Source organism: Mastigoproctus giganteus, chromosome 3 (assembly GCF_048544385.1).
Source record: "Mastigoproctus giganteus isolate SK-2022 chromosome 3, ASM4854438v1, whole genome shotgun sequence".
Classification (NCBI taxonomy): domain Eukaryota; kingdom Metazoa; phylum Arthropoda; class Arachnida; order Uropygi; family Thelyphonidae; genus Mastigoproctus; species Mastigoproctus giganteus.
In genome coordinates this window covers 203,916,424-203,931,821 of record NC_143577.1, presented here as the reverse complement: position 1 = coordinate 203,931,821, position 15,398 = coordinate 203,916,424, and positions in this window count along the sequence as shown.

Sequence of the window (15,398 nt, the reverse complement as noted above, 5' to 3'; positions counted from 1 at the left end):
GGCCGTGCCATTTCGGATATGCTCTGACCCAGTCGTCTGGCCATTACAATTTGGCCTTTGTCAAACTCGCTTAAGTCCTCTGCCTTTCCCATCTGAAGAACAAGAGTAACACTGATTAACAGAACTCAGTATCAGGTGTTTTTTATGCTATGTTCTGACCCGTGCACGCGCCGTAGTTTGCAGTTGCTTCGATTTGCATAACGACTCGCTGGTCTTGTTTTGGTTCATTGGTGTACATACACACACACACATATATATATATATATATATATATATATATATATATATATATATATATATATATATATATATATATATATATATATAGCAATTAATATTGAAGACAATTCAAGATGGATTTATAGAACACGCAAGGGATAAAGTAAGGTTAGTAAAAAAAAAATATATACAAAAAACAAAAAATTTGTATATACATAAATACATAAATGCTAGTAGGATATGCTTTTAGTGTGAAGAGAACAGCAGGTAGTGTAATCAACCAACGGGTTAGATAACATAGAAAGGCAGTCATAAAATAACACAATTCGAAACTGCAACAAAAAGTCAAAAATATTATAAGTACTTAGTGCTGTACTTCAGATGATTTCAACATCGTTAAGGAGGGCCAGCCGTCAAAACCAATCAAAATGCTGCAAAAAAGTAATGCCTGTGTTTCTATATTTCATATATTTCTCTTATTACCACTCCTGTACCTATTATATATATATACAGTATATACAAGAAAGGAAAAAAGAGAATATAAAATTAAATTAAAATATATATAAAACTTATCGCTATTTACCCACAGTCTAGGTGACTTCGCCAACAACCCAGATTACTTTCCATATTACTCATATAAAAAAAATAATAATAAAAAAATAAAAACTCGTAAAAGTTCCTCGAGCCTTTTTCACCCGGTATGGGGATGGTGATTATAACCACAATACTACGCGTAGACTTTCTTTTATACAGGCATTTATTGACTTCCTTTAAAGGAAGAAATTCCTCTGAAGGTTGCCAATGAAATAAATTCCACTGCAAAGTTGGAATCCACTGTAGGTTTGGAAACTTTTGTCTTCTGGGTGTTTCGTCAGTTGTGGGAACTAATAGAAGTCTTCGAGGAACATGTTTGAGTGTTCAATCAGCTTAATCATGCTTATCTAATAGCAGCCAAAGTGGACCATTTGTCACATATCGAACTGTACATAAAAGCGAATGTTTTAAGTCAGGTGGCCAGACCCCCCCCCCCCAAAAAAAAACTTGTCATATTAGGGCCACCCGAGAATGAACTCTATTCAAGGGTAGTATGGCTGTAAATTGCAACACCGGGTGGAAAGACCCGAGTTCGAGTCCCTTCAATGATGCGAGGAATTTTTAATGGGTCCCTTTTTCGTAGCCGAGTTGTGAAAAAGGCGAGGGCAGCAGGTTCTTCTCCCGGAAATTCGTGTTTTACGTCCAGAAAGCAGAAAATCACACAGAACACACATAATTTAAAGGCATGTTATATACTGCGAAGTATGGCCTACGCTCTGATATGTCTAAAACCCTACACCAACTAGCCTGTTTTGCTGGACGAAAAACCCAAATTTCTGGGTGAAAAACATTACCATCTTCGCCTGGGACCGACTAATTCAGCCACAGAATGAAAAAAAAAGCCCATAAAAGTTTCACATGTCATTGATGGGATTCGGACCAGGACCTTTTTCACCAGTGTGGGAAAGACGATACTTATATTCACTGTGCTACCAACAGTGGCGAACGGGGTGGGAAACAATATCTTTAAATGTCTTTCACTTACCAACTTTACATATGAAGCACTGCTACTTCTTCGTACCTATCTCATCTGCATTGTCCAATTAGTAATACTGAAGAAGAACCACTTATGTTTGCATTAAAAATGTCACTGAATGGTGATATATCCTTTTTTTTTGCAGAGATCTTATCATGTCCACCTTGACATTTCTTCTCAGGAATTAACTATTAATGTGGCTTCTTTCGTCCATCTGAAATGAATGATGTATTCAGTAGTAGATGGATAATGTACAGTGTATTATAGCCGTTCATTAGGAATCATTTTTAGTAACATAATCATTACAGCTTACAAAGTAGCCATTAAATTATTTTCAGTTTCTCTCCACGAACTGTACGTGTTTCCTCATTAGCTGTGTTAATTTTAATGTATGGATGATTAAAAAATCTTTTACACTTCACTGCGCACTAGCCAAGCGAAAAATTACGATAATGACCGAACCACGGTGCGATACATAGGCTACGTTTGTTACAGAACTCAATAGATGTTTGTTTGCGCTAAAATATACGTTTGCAATAAACGTTTGTGGTGCGCAGTGCAAGTATTATTAATATTGTTAGTTTGGAATGTCATAATTTGCTAAAAAAGAGTGAAAACCTCTCTCGCCTCCTTCGTATTGTTCCCATGGGCAAAAAATAGCTATTCAATTTCTCCTTGAATTTTTTCAAAATCTCTTCCGTCATCCTTGCAAGCAGCTTATTCCATCATTCCATAAAACAGTGCCCGAAGATAAATTCTATTCTCTAGTTTGTTATATTTGTGTCCCTCAGTGCTTATCTCCCTCACAAGTCAGAATATTCGTCTCATATTTTATTAATCCTCAAGACGTTGTACACTTCAATTAAATCCTCCGCTCCCCACAAGATATCTAGCAAGTCGTTACTTACCGGTATAATGCTTAAAACTCTTCACCGATCTTTTTCTCTATAAATTCTATATCTTTCTTTAAATGCGGCATCTAGACATAGATGTCATCGTGCATAGCACAGTTGGTATAATTTCCCCATAATTATACCGCAGTTGGTATAATCATAATCTTCCCCATACCGAGTAGAAAAGAGGTAAGTTGGAATCCTGTCAATGACACGAGGAACTTTTAATGGCCTTTTTCATAACGTGACTGAGTTAGTTGGTCTGAGTCGAGGGTAGCATAGTTTTGCTCTGAGAAACTCGGATTTTTCTTTCAGCAAACAGCAAATCGAGCATAGAACACACGCAATTTACAGACATATTATATGCAGAGCAATATGGCCTAAGTTGCTAATGCGCCTAAAACTAAAACAATTAACTAACCAAACTGGACATAGATACAATATTCTAAATATGGTCTTACCATCATCTTGTAGAGAGGGATAATGACTTTCTTCCCACTACCTAAAATCCTGATAAATCACAGAAGAATGCCATGGCCCCCTTCTTGCAGCCTACTTTCGCTGAATATTGAACTTTGTGTCTTTGTGTATCATAATTCCCAAATCAAATCTTTCTTATCCTAAAATCCTTTAATTCACCCCACAGTCTACAAACTACTCTTGGTTTATTTCAAGTGCACTACAATTCGTTCGTTTGGTTAAATCTTACTTGCAGTCGGTACAGTTCCTCTTGAAGCAGAATATTCTGGTTCCATTCGTTAACCACGCTTTCAAACTTTAAACCGTCAGCAGACTTTGACAGCTTTTCCTCATTTCCTAATAAATATCATTGAAGAAGACAAAAAAACAAGAGAGGTTCCTGAAATGATCTAAGGAACTCCACTTGCTGCTCCAGTCCATTCAGGAAACTATCCATTTATGAGTCTCCTATCTTTCAACTAATCCCTAATCCACTGTTGTACCTTCCTTATTATCCGCCCTGCTATAATTTTTAACTCTGATTTTGGAAACCAGTATACATATTTTAAAAGAGGTCCAATACCGCTTGAGATGAACTGCTGACTTCCTATGTTATGTGCTCAACATCTGAAGCGAATTCCTTCATCCCTAGCTCCACATTCTGAGCAATCTTCGAAGAAAATGATAGGTTATTTGAAGATTGTACACAGAATTATGTGGATTTTTTCCCGAAATTATTGCATTCCTGAAAAATTTATATTTGTTTAAAAGTACTGGCTATGAAATTACAAACGATACAAAGATATTTGCATCAACATTTTCTGCAATCTGTACAATCACGAGACAAAGGAGCAGTGATTAGCGGTATACATTCAGAGTGACCAACTTAAGAAGAATAAAACGAAAAAAAAAAAAAAATGAAGAAAATACTGTACTCATAAGTTGTCAAAAACTAAACTCATGAGTTCCTCTTTTTTTTTGGAATCAGAAAGGGCAAATGCAGTGACATCACCAAGAATTTCAGCTTGGCATCGTTCAATTTGCGGAGAGTGGGAAGGGACACTATACAATGAAAATATAGACGCAGATTACGAGTTCCGTCTCTTTCAAACAGCATTTTAAATTTCTGTTGAAAGTTATGTGGTAGATGAAGAGGGCAGATCATATTTAGAATGGTACCCGTCCATCCTATATTCTCCGCTGCCCCCAGGGTACATGCGCATACTACGATTCATCATCAATAAAAACTTTCGGTTTGTCTCAGTTTCTTTGGTTATTGAGCTTCAGTAAAAATGTTTCTTAAACACATACATACCATATCGTTTGTTCCTTTTCAATACGACTCCAACTTATAACTTAATGCCGTAGATGTTTTCATCATTTGCGATTACCGATGGGCAATGAAAAGTTGATAGCGTGGTGATAAGAGTTTGATCTAGACATTTTACGCACATACACAGAGCAATTGCGAAGGAAAGTTAGTCCGAAACTTTTCTGGAACAATTCCAGAAGCATCGAATTGGATGGAGAAAAAAAATTCCCTGGCGTAATAGAAGAGCATGCCATTGCAGAATTTGTTATTTTTAGAATATATTTCAGCACAGCTGAAAATAATGACAGTTTTCCCCGAATACGATTCGTCAATTGAATTCTTCTGGTTTAGAAGGCTTAAAAGACGTCTGAATTTTAATAACACCCACACACACACACGGCAGAGAGAGAGAGAGAGAGAGAGAGAGAGAGAGAGAGAGAGAGAGACTCATGATGATCGATGTCCTTTTTAGTCTGTAAGAAAAAAACTGATTTTGAGGTTACCATTATCAAAAAGTTGCAATGGAAACAAATATCTTTAAATTTTCTCTTTCTTCTACTTTGAAGTGCGTGTGAATGAAGTTGAACTGTTTCTTTATCTGTATGCGTTTCGAAGAGTAAGCACTGAGTGTAAAACTATCCGGCTTAATGGAAAGGAGTTTTTAGAGAAAATTCATTAAGATACGGTGCACATCTAGCTGTGTTGCAGTTCCGAAACTACTTAACTATTTCGTTTTTTTTTGCATCACTATGCATTACTGATATGTGCGCATTACAAAGAGGAGAGTTGTTGATTTAGTAACAGATCTGAAGAAAATTCAGGCGTGGCATCTCTGAAATGAAATGTTCCCAAACTTTTAAGATTGCTTGAAAGATACAAGCCATTAGGACATGTATATAATTCCACCACCACCCTAGTCGTATGTTGAGAATATTTATTGAGTAAAAATGTACAGTATTCTTTCTGATAGCCTCTTCCAAGTTGTTGTAAGGTTTTAGGCGCATCAGCAACTTAGGCCATATTGCGCCTTATATATTGTTTGTAAATCGCGTGTGTTCTGGGGTCGATTTATTATTATTATTATCAGAAGCGGATTAAGGTCGGTTGAGGCCCCGGGCGCAGAAGAAAATATTGGGCCCCGTAAAAAAAAAGAGAGAGACAGGGAAAATAAAAATACATGTTAACCATTTTTTTAAATAAATAAAAAATATTATGTACTATTAATATTTTATTTCCAATAAAATTTGAACATAATATATGTATCATATTATATTCGCGTCTTTTTTTAATTTGTCTTTTTTCAACCCCTGATAGATGTCGTTTCATTTTTTTTGCTACCATTGGTAGCCTACCAATGAAAAGAAAAATATAAAATTTAATAGTCTGAATGATTAGAATACTAGAGAAGAGATTTTTCGTTATAGCGCAATAAATTAATGATTAATTAAAATTCAAAAATTATTCATAAACTACGAAAATCCAGGCGCTGATGTAACAACAGGAATTAATTTTATCTTAATTTAATTTCAACAAATACGATATACGCGTATTTGTTAAGTCTGCACTGCAGGAGAACCTTTGTAAGTACAAAGGAGCAAATACGATTCTATTGCTCCGATGAGCCTATGCAGGGGGGGCCTATGCAGCGTTGTATGTGTATAGTATGCAGCGTAGTAATGAAATAATGAAAATAAGCGAATATAAACATACTATCAGGTTTTACCGCCGATTGTAAACTTGTACGTAATTAAAATTGCACGTATGAAACCAAACTTGGTGTCATTAGAAAAAAGTGTAAAGTGTGGGGTTTTGTGGGGCACTTCAGAAGTCGCGGTCCAGGGCGCTCGGCGTTAAATCCGCCTCTCCCACGTGGACTGATAGAGGACTTTTTATGTGCGGGGCTGAAGGAGGGAGATAGAGACGCTTGTCAGGTAAGAAAACTAACTAAGAATGATAAAAGTAGATTTTCAGTGAAGCATCAAAATTCGGAGTTGATGGAGGGAAGTTTCCTTGGAGTTGACACACTTCGAGGGCTGTTGAGAGCCCCCGATTTAGTAAAAAGATTTTTTTTTTTCGTAAATTGTATTCTAAACTAATTTTATTTTAACTAACTTTTAAATTATTAAAAATAATTAAATTAAAATTTCATTTGATAATTAGTAAAATATTTAAAAAGTATTTTAATATTTAAAAGTTGTTTCGTATTGGAACTTATTTTAATTATAATTAAAAATAATTAATTTAATTTAAATTACTTTTTAATTATAATAAATAAAAATGTTTCCAGTGGACTGCTGTTCATTAATCGCCGTGGCTCTGGATGGACTTTGGTCGGAATCGTGTCCTTTGGTTACAGATGTGGAGGGCCCACGTTTCCCGGAGTGTATACTAGAGTCACTGCTACCTGAAGTGGGTAAGCGATAACACCGGCATGGAAAATGCGCTGTAAATAGGCGATGGGAAGCGAAGATCCTTCTTTTGGACCCTGCTGCACTATAAATGAGTTCAGGTTGCTCAACCAAGTCTCCAATGTCTATGCCAATTCCTTACTATCACAAGATTGGCTGTGAATTGCGAAACAGAATAATATTAGAGGTAACGTTTCTATAAAAGTGTGCCTATAATCGGAAAAATACGGTATTTCATCTAATTGTGCAAGAACATATGGTTTGTCGAATGCACTTTTACACCATCTTACCTTATATATGTACGTTTAATTTTATTTTGAGATTATCATACTAATTTCATGTTTATGTTAATTTTATTTTGAGATTATCATACTAATTTCATGTTTATGTGTTCTGTTTATGAAGAATGTTACGTTTTTACTGTTTTTATGAACGTGATTTTTAAGTTTATGTAAATGTTTTCCATTTACTTTACTCGTCTTCATGTATATTTACGAGTCTTTCCAAAATACTGTACAGAAGTTTTGTTAAAGAGTATTCTTAAATAAAAGTGTTACTTTGTAAAATAAAAGTGTTAAATGAAATTTTCGTGTTTGTCTTACTTCAAAATACCTGCATGTTGTATAAACTAATGGCAGCCCTTTCAAGGAGCATGTGACAATGCTAAAGATGCTTTTGCTTCTTGCTTCGCGCACGCATATCATTTAAATAATCTTTTATACGACGAAAAGATAAATATGTTTCAGTTTAAAAAAGACAAACTCCTTTACAAAACTAAACCGTTATTCCGCGAATAAGATACACGATATGAATCTTAACACACTTCCAGGTGATAGAGGGTATCATCTTAATGTCCTAATTGAAGGGGAGTTGATGATTTTCCTAAAAAGACTGAGCTCCACCATCTTACTACAGCGAAGATCTTACTAGAAGAGCAGGACCAACTGTGCGGTCAACAGGATCCATTGATATGGCTCTTTTAGATTTTACTATCTGATGATTCGTGAAACTGGGATTTGTGAGGCATTTAGACTCGTTGACAGGGATATGTTTTGCTGAATATGGGAGGATTGGATTACAGGTGGGACCTTTATCACACGGGTGTGGTTGCAAGTTTGAACCGTGTGTCCCATTCGCAGAATAACGCTTTAGTTCTTGAAAGGAGGGACTGTACCAAATGGCCAAGAGATATCCTTTTAATATTAAAGTATTATTATTAGTATGTTAGTAATAATAATTATTAGCTAGTAACTAACAGGAACGAGGAATGTTTTCTCTAATGAAAAAAGCAATTACCTTCTTTGAACTGCAGGTCTCAGCATGAAGAGGAGTCAGATCTAATGTACGAATAATGAACTGGGCATCGCAACAGATTCACAATAAACGCAATAATGCTTAACTGTTGCAAACTTATTTCCGGTACCCTAATATTACGAATTGAACAATTTGGATTGTTAAACTGCTATATAAAGGACTAACGAACTAAAAAGCTTGTTCCAAATTGAAACGACTTGTTCCAATTTGGTACCAGCTGTGGAGTATTCTAGCTTGAAGGACCATTGGAATGGAAGAAAGACTGTCTGAGCAGATGGTTGATCTGGAAAGAGGTAGTAGACTGTCCTTTTTTTTTCAACCAGAACTCAGCTTAGTCGAAATCCTTTTTAATGTCCGAGTTTAGGAAGCTTTACAGAAATGGCCAACGACTGTTTGCAACTTCTTAAGTAGTCCGCAGCTGGAGGAGCATGGGGTAGGAGGCGGGCAAGGCTTATCGGTTAGGGATCTTGATAGAAACAATTGGTTTCTCCGAAGGGGACTGCTAATTTTGAAGCAGTCCTCAGATGGAGGGACATGGGGTCAATAAGGTTAGGGAACTTGATAGAAGTAAACGGCCCCATGGTTAAGGAACTTGATAGAAGTAAATGGCTGTTCTAAGAGGATTATCCGGAAGTTGGAAGCTGTCGGCAGCTGGAGGAGCATGGGGACGGTTGGAGGGAACCCCTATGGTTTGGTAATTTGATAGAATTACTGTTTTAAGAGGATTGTGTCTAATTTTATGGCTGGTAACCAACCCAGCTGAAATAATAACTACTCAAAAGTCTCAAGAAAAAACAAACTGGTCGACACGGATTATGACTTTGCCTGTAAAATGGAACTGAACGGAGAACGAAATTAAAATTTAATTATTGGAATATCGGAACAGGCCATCTTGTCTAAATCCTTGAAAGGATGGTGTCTAATTTTAAGTAAGAGATTGGAGGAGAACACATATGATTATGGAGTTACTATGAAGTTATTCCTAACCTCGTACTTTTGCACAAAATCCTTATTATGGGGTGTTTGTGCTGATCAAATTTATATCGAATTGTCCTACAAATAATTGCTCGGATAGACCTTTAGATGGTGGAAGAACCATACGGACGAGTGTGCCTTCATCTCGAGCTTGTGAAACTTATTTTTAAAAGTAGAATACATTGATTAATAACTGACTCGAAATTGACTGTTCCCGGATTTAGTATTTTTAAATAATTTCTATCCAGCAAAGCAGAGAAATCCACCATTCATTGAATCACTTAATTGAGAGGCACAATATGGTGACGCCTCATAACCTTAGCTGTTCAAAGTATTTTTCACAATTTATTATTCAATTTATTTTTAATTTTACCCGAGGTGGTCTCGATCCTCGGTTGTTACGTTGGTGAAACCCAAAAACAACTGCTTCTGTGATCAGGTTACTGGAAAATGTCTTTGTAGATGAATGCCCTTCCATCTGGCACACTCGAAGTGATAAGTTTATATGATACATTTGAAGAAAAGGGGATGGAGAGGTGATTGTGGTTAATAGTAATCCACTTAACTAAAATGGAGGTTTTTAAAAATGGCCACGGGTAGGCTTTGTTTGTTTACAGGTGTGGGGCGTGTGACCAAAGCGGCAGCACCTGTAGCATTTGTGTGTGTAGTATGTGTATAGAGCGTAGTATGTGTATAGTATGAAGCGTAGTAATGAAATAATGAAAATAAGCGAATATAAAAATACTATCAGGTTTTACCACCGATTGTAAACTTGTACGTAATTAAAATTGCACATATGAAACCAAACTTGGTGTCATTAGAAAAAAAGTGTAAAGTTGGGGTTTTGAGGGGCCCTTCAGAAGTCGGGGCCCAGGGCGCGCGCCCGGTGCGCCCGCCGTTAAATCCGCCTCTGATTATTATTATTATTATTATCCATATGATGCAAGGAAGCCTGAGGCTTATGCTGCACCAGGAAAAAAAAAAAGTTCCCGAGTAGCCCTGAGAGAGAGAGAGAGAGAGAGTCAAAAGTAGAAGGGAATCACCAAGAAAGGGAATAATGATGATATCCAGCTCAGGACCCTGGGTGTGCCAAGCCCATACTCACCAGATGTGAGCCCCCGGGGTTATTTTGTTGTTTATGCTCAACGAAAAGCCCGAATTTCCAGGAGTAAAACCATGCTAACCTCGCTTGCGACTGACTAACTCAGCCATGTTGCGAAAAAGGCCCATTAAAAAAAATTCCTCATTTCATTGATGCGATTTGAACTCCGGTCTTTTCCACATGGTGTGAGGAGGATGATGATTATACCAAATCTGCTACCCACGAAGGTAAGTCTATTAACAATTATGAATCATATGAATCATTGGAAGCTTTCTGGTAAGAAAATCCTCTTGCCGGGTAATACATAATTGTCAGGAAAGGAATTAATGGACTTCCCATCATCTCATACCAGTTTGAAAGTAAATTATGCTATTAATATGCACATCTTAACACCGGAACGTTTATCGATCAACATTTGCGGTTTCAGTAGAAATAAAACAAAATGTCTAAACGATGCTGATTTCCTTTCGTCAAGCTCAGACTTCACCTTGCTTGCGATGTTGGTGCTACCATCTGCTGGTAAATAAGAATATGAAAATATGAACTTGTTAAGTTCTTATTGTCCATTCCTTTAAACAGGAGCTTTTAAAGTGTCTGTAGGGCAATGCTGAATCACGTTTATAAATTATTTGGCCGCATCATCACTTATAAGATCAGCTATAAATTTCTACAATCTTATTTATTTTTATGATTTTAGTTCTGTGCTGGCTATAATGTGCTAATACCGGCAAAGAAAGGGAGTAAAAAAGGGAGTTTTTTTCAAATGCGTTAATGCAAGTTTCAGACAGGCGTGACATTCCAAGAGGGATGCTGTCGGATAAGGCACGCCCACCATTTCTTTTCCGAGACAAGGTGTGTCCAAGGACTTTATTTTGCACTACACACTTATTTAAGTGTCAGTGATCTTGAGCTTTTTGAAATTAGGATTAAGTTACACCCTTGCATTGCTTTTAAGTGGGATACAGCTTAGAGGCTGCAGGTCGTCGGGATATATAATAATTCCATCATCATAAGTGAAAATGTATTAATTTTTGTAGCCTTTTCCGATAAGTCTGTCAAGGCAATTGACATCAAACCGATTGTAATTTAGTAGAAATTCAATGTGGAGTTCAGAAGCTGTAGGTTTGCCACAAATCTGAATCTACAGGGTAGAGAATCCAAAAATTGATAATAGTTCTGTGACAAGTGCTTGGAAATAATTCAAAAACACGCTGAATTGATGACTCTTTTATGATTTGCAGTTACAAACGCAAGTTAGTTCATCTTGGAAGTTCGTATTTATGCTAAGTTTTTGCTTCCAAGGAGACATTTTCCTACTTAAACCAGATCCATCTCCAGAGGGAACTGTTTCCTTTATCTTCCGTATTTGAATCCTGCTCAGACCATCTGAAATAAATCCAACTAATAGATAATGAAGTTTTATCACTATTCAGATGCCTGCATACGATGCTCCAAATTCTGGAAAACATATAACTTAACGATTGAACACCTTTTTCTGGTTGGAGAAAGTAGGGAAGATTTCATAAATAAGCTTGGTTGTGTTCTTAGGGTTTTTCTTGGTAGGGACTAAAACCACTCTTTGACTAATTCCGTGTGTTAGTTTACACGGTTGCCGATTATTTACACTTTTAAGGTCGTTAGTTCTATTCTCCACTGCGGTGAACATGTTTTAACTAGTTCGGGTGATTTCAACTTTAAAGTTTGAATTTTTTCGTTTGCAAATCATTAAAATTAATAATAAAATAAACGAAATGTTGGAAGTTTTGAAATAATTAATAATAAAATAATAATTTAAATGTAATGATTTTTTCCATAATTAATCATAATGGTTTAGCCAGATTTTGCGATTGTTTTAATTATTATATTAATATTTCAAATTAATTTATGGTTTATGGCATGTTTAATTGCGCAAATTAAATAAGTAAAATTTTACGATTTTTAAATAAAAATAACATTACAGTATTATGTATTTAATAAATGTATTTAATAAATATATTGATTATCAGTGAACTTTGGCCAGCGTATTCAGCGCCACTCAACGTCATGTTTATGATACAATCACTTGAATTTCCAAGTAACTCGCGCTCGTTCTAAAAAAGCTTGTTTTTAGTAATATGCTGTTGATAGATATATTTAATTATCTATTTTATCTTTAAAGTTCTAGATCGAAGTACCACAGAAGTGTTACATTAATTGGTAATGGTGATAATCACAAGGAAATTCAAATTCTTTGTAATTTTTTACTCTTATATTTTTAATAATTTAAAGATGTCATAGTTTGCTGATATGCTTAATATGCGTAATTCAATTGGAAGGCACTGAGGTAGGGATCAAATATTTATTATTAAAGCACTTTATAAATAATATCAAACATTATCTTTAATTTTACGCAGCATGCACTAAATAGCGTAGGAATTGAGCTTATATTTCAATCAATAATACTTATTTTTTTCCCCAGAAATTTCCTTTGCAGACAATAAAATACCTAAGCCTAACAGTAACGATTGTGAAGTTTGTGACTGCCATCCTGCTTAAAAATAAATAGTTAAGTGGTGGGGGATAAATAAATAAAATATAGTTTAAAGGAGATAACTATGAGCAGAGGAGCTATTATTTATGAATATTATTTTGCTTTTAATATCTTCAGTTAAATTTTATTTTTATGAAATTATTTACATGAAATGAAACATGCATGTGGGTAAATTATGTTCCAGAGTATTACATTTTATTTAGCCCTCTCCTCAGTATGGTAACTTATAAATGTTCTGTAAAAAAACTGGAGGAAATGCAAAGGCATGTCCATTCAGTAGATTTCATTTTGCCAAAATGATCGCAAAATCCCGTGTAGTTTTGCCTTTTGACCATTAGGTCAAAAGGCAAAACTACACGGGAATAAACTCTGGACCAGGTGAACAGTTAGCAGTCGATGTGTGGGTACGTGTAAAGTTGTCATGTACGATAGTATTACATGTTACGAGTTCTGAACACGCCGAAGATTTCACCCTTTTCCGGTAGCCGCCAGTTTCTGTGACTTGAACTCCTTCGAATATTTCTGGGTCGAACGGCTGTGAGATGTCTCTATCTGCCACCCTTCTTTGGAACAATATGAGATGTTTTGCAGACAGCAAAGTGATCCATATCACAAGCTGTTCATCTGATAACATCCCAGCCACGATGTGCGAACAGCTATTCTGCCTGTCTATGAAGGCTCGACTGGATTTACGTAAATTGCCCTATTTAAATGCCCTTTCAGTGTGTCCGGCTGTTTATCTGTCAGTATTCATTTCAAAATTGCGGATCTCGCTGAACTAAACGAATATTCGGAGACCATTGGTCGAAGAATTCAAAGAAGAGAGCTGAAAGGATGATTTCGCTTTCTGTAACATGTACTTAAATCTTTTATTATTATGATACAGTAATGGTAAAAAAAAAATAGTCGGTGCTAATTTTGATTTGTTGACTGTATTAAGAAATTTTCCTGTTATTTGATATCAGCGGTTATTTTATTATTTTTTTTGCAGTTCCTTTGTAACCACATCGTAATATCCAACGAAATTGGTCAAACAAGATTTTTCCTTTACAAACCCATGCTGTGTGTGATGATCCGGCATTACTTCTTTTACCAGTGATTCCAATATTTTCCCTGGAACAGAAATTAAACTAATAGGTGTGTATTACTCTGGTCGCCCTTCGATCACCCTTTGTGAACTGGGATACATTCGCACATCTCTAGTCCTCTGAATCAAAGGATGCTCTCATAATTATGGCTAATTGTTTAATTACTTCTTTCACTGCCTTCCTTAATATAATTGGATAGATCCCATCCACCCCACGTGCCTTTCTTATGTTTCACTTCAACAATGTCTTTCACTTTCCTCTCAGTTATTACAAACTCTAGCATGCTGCTGTAGAAAGCAGTCGTCCAATATATCCACAAAAGTATTGCTAATCTGTGAGCGACCGCTTTCTTCCACTCTTCCTCCACTTTCCTCTCAGTTCCAGAAGTTTATCAAACTCTAACAGGGAGCTAAATGATTTTGTAATAATTGAGAGGAAGGTGGAAGAAGAGTGGAAAAGAAGTGGTTACTCACAGACTATCATGACTTTTGTGGATTTCTTGGAGGGCTGTTGGATTTGAATGATTGTATGATTATTATATGTATTGGATATATTTATTATATTTATTGGATATTTGTATCTGAATGGTTCGAGGAATAGTCTTAAGATACCTTGGCCGCCTAACTCGTCAGATCTGAATCCACCTGAGAATGTGTGGGATATGTTGCAAAGGGCAGTTCAGATTCTCAGATCTCTGTCGACCACAGTACAGCTGCTGACAAATATTATGATAGAAGAATGGTTAAATCTGGAGCTAAACTCCCTTAGACCCACAGTGACATCTATGCTATTACGTGTACTGGCTGTAATTTGGGAAAAAGGTGGCCCTACTAGACGTTGAATAAAGGTTTCTAATTTTTGACTTGTGAGTGTACATTAAAGTGTTATTTTTGATACTTGAGGATAAATGGAATTAATATTCAGAAGACGTCGACAAGTTCCATAAAATCAACAAAAACTATATTAATAGAATATCTTATGCAATATAATTGTTGACAAAGTCGAAAATTATATATATTTTTAAATATTATTATAAAATAATATATGTATTTTTATATATCATTTTCACATTGGAAATAATATATAAAAAATCAATCAGTTGAAAGAGGAGCTTTACTTAGAGTTATTCATCAATCTACGGTGTTGAACGATATTACTTTTTTTGTATTTTGTCACTGGCTCCTGGATTAGGAATAGAAACTAGTGGGACTGTAAATATTGAGGTGTGTTCAAATTAACTTTGTAACATTTTAATAACACATCTTAATCTTTATACGTGTTCGATTTGTAAGTGTATTTCATATTCATAGAAAAAGCTTGAAACTATTAATAATTTTTCACATACTCATATTCCCTATATTTTAAAATATTAGGGAAAACAGTTGTGAACACTTCTTAGACAATTTAAGCCAGAATATTGCGAAAAGGCTGAAATGCCCAGAATAATTTGGTCAAACACCAAAACAACGCTGATGAAATAAATTAAATGATAATTTAAAATTTTTAAAAAAGTCTTTAAATTAAAGTT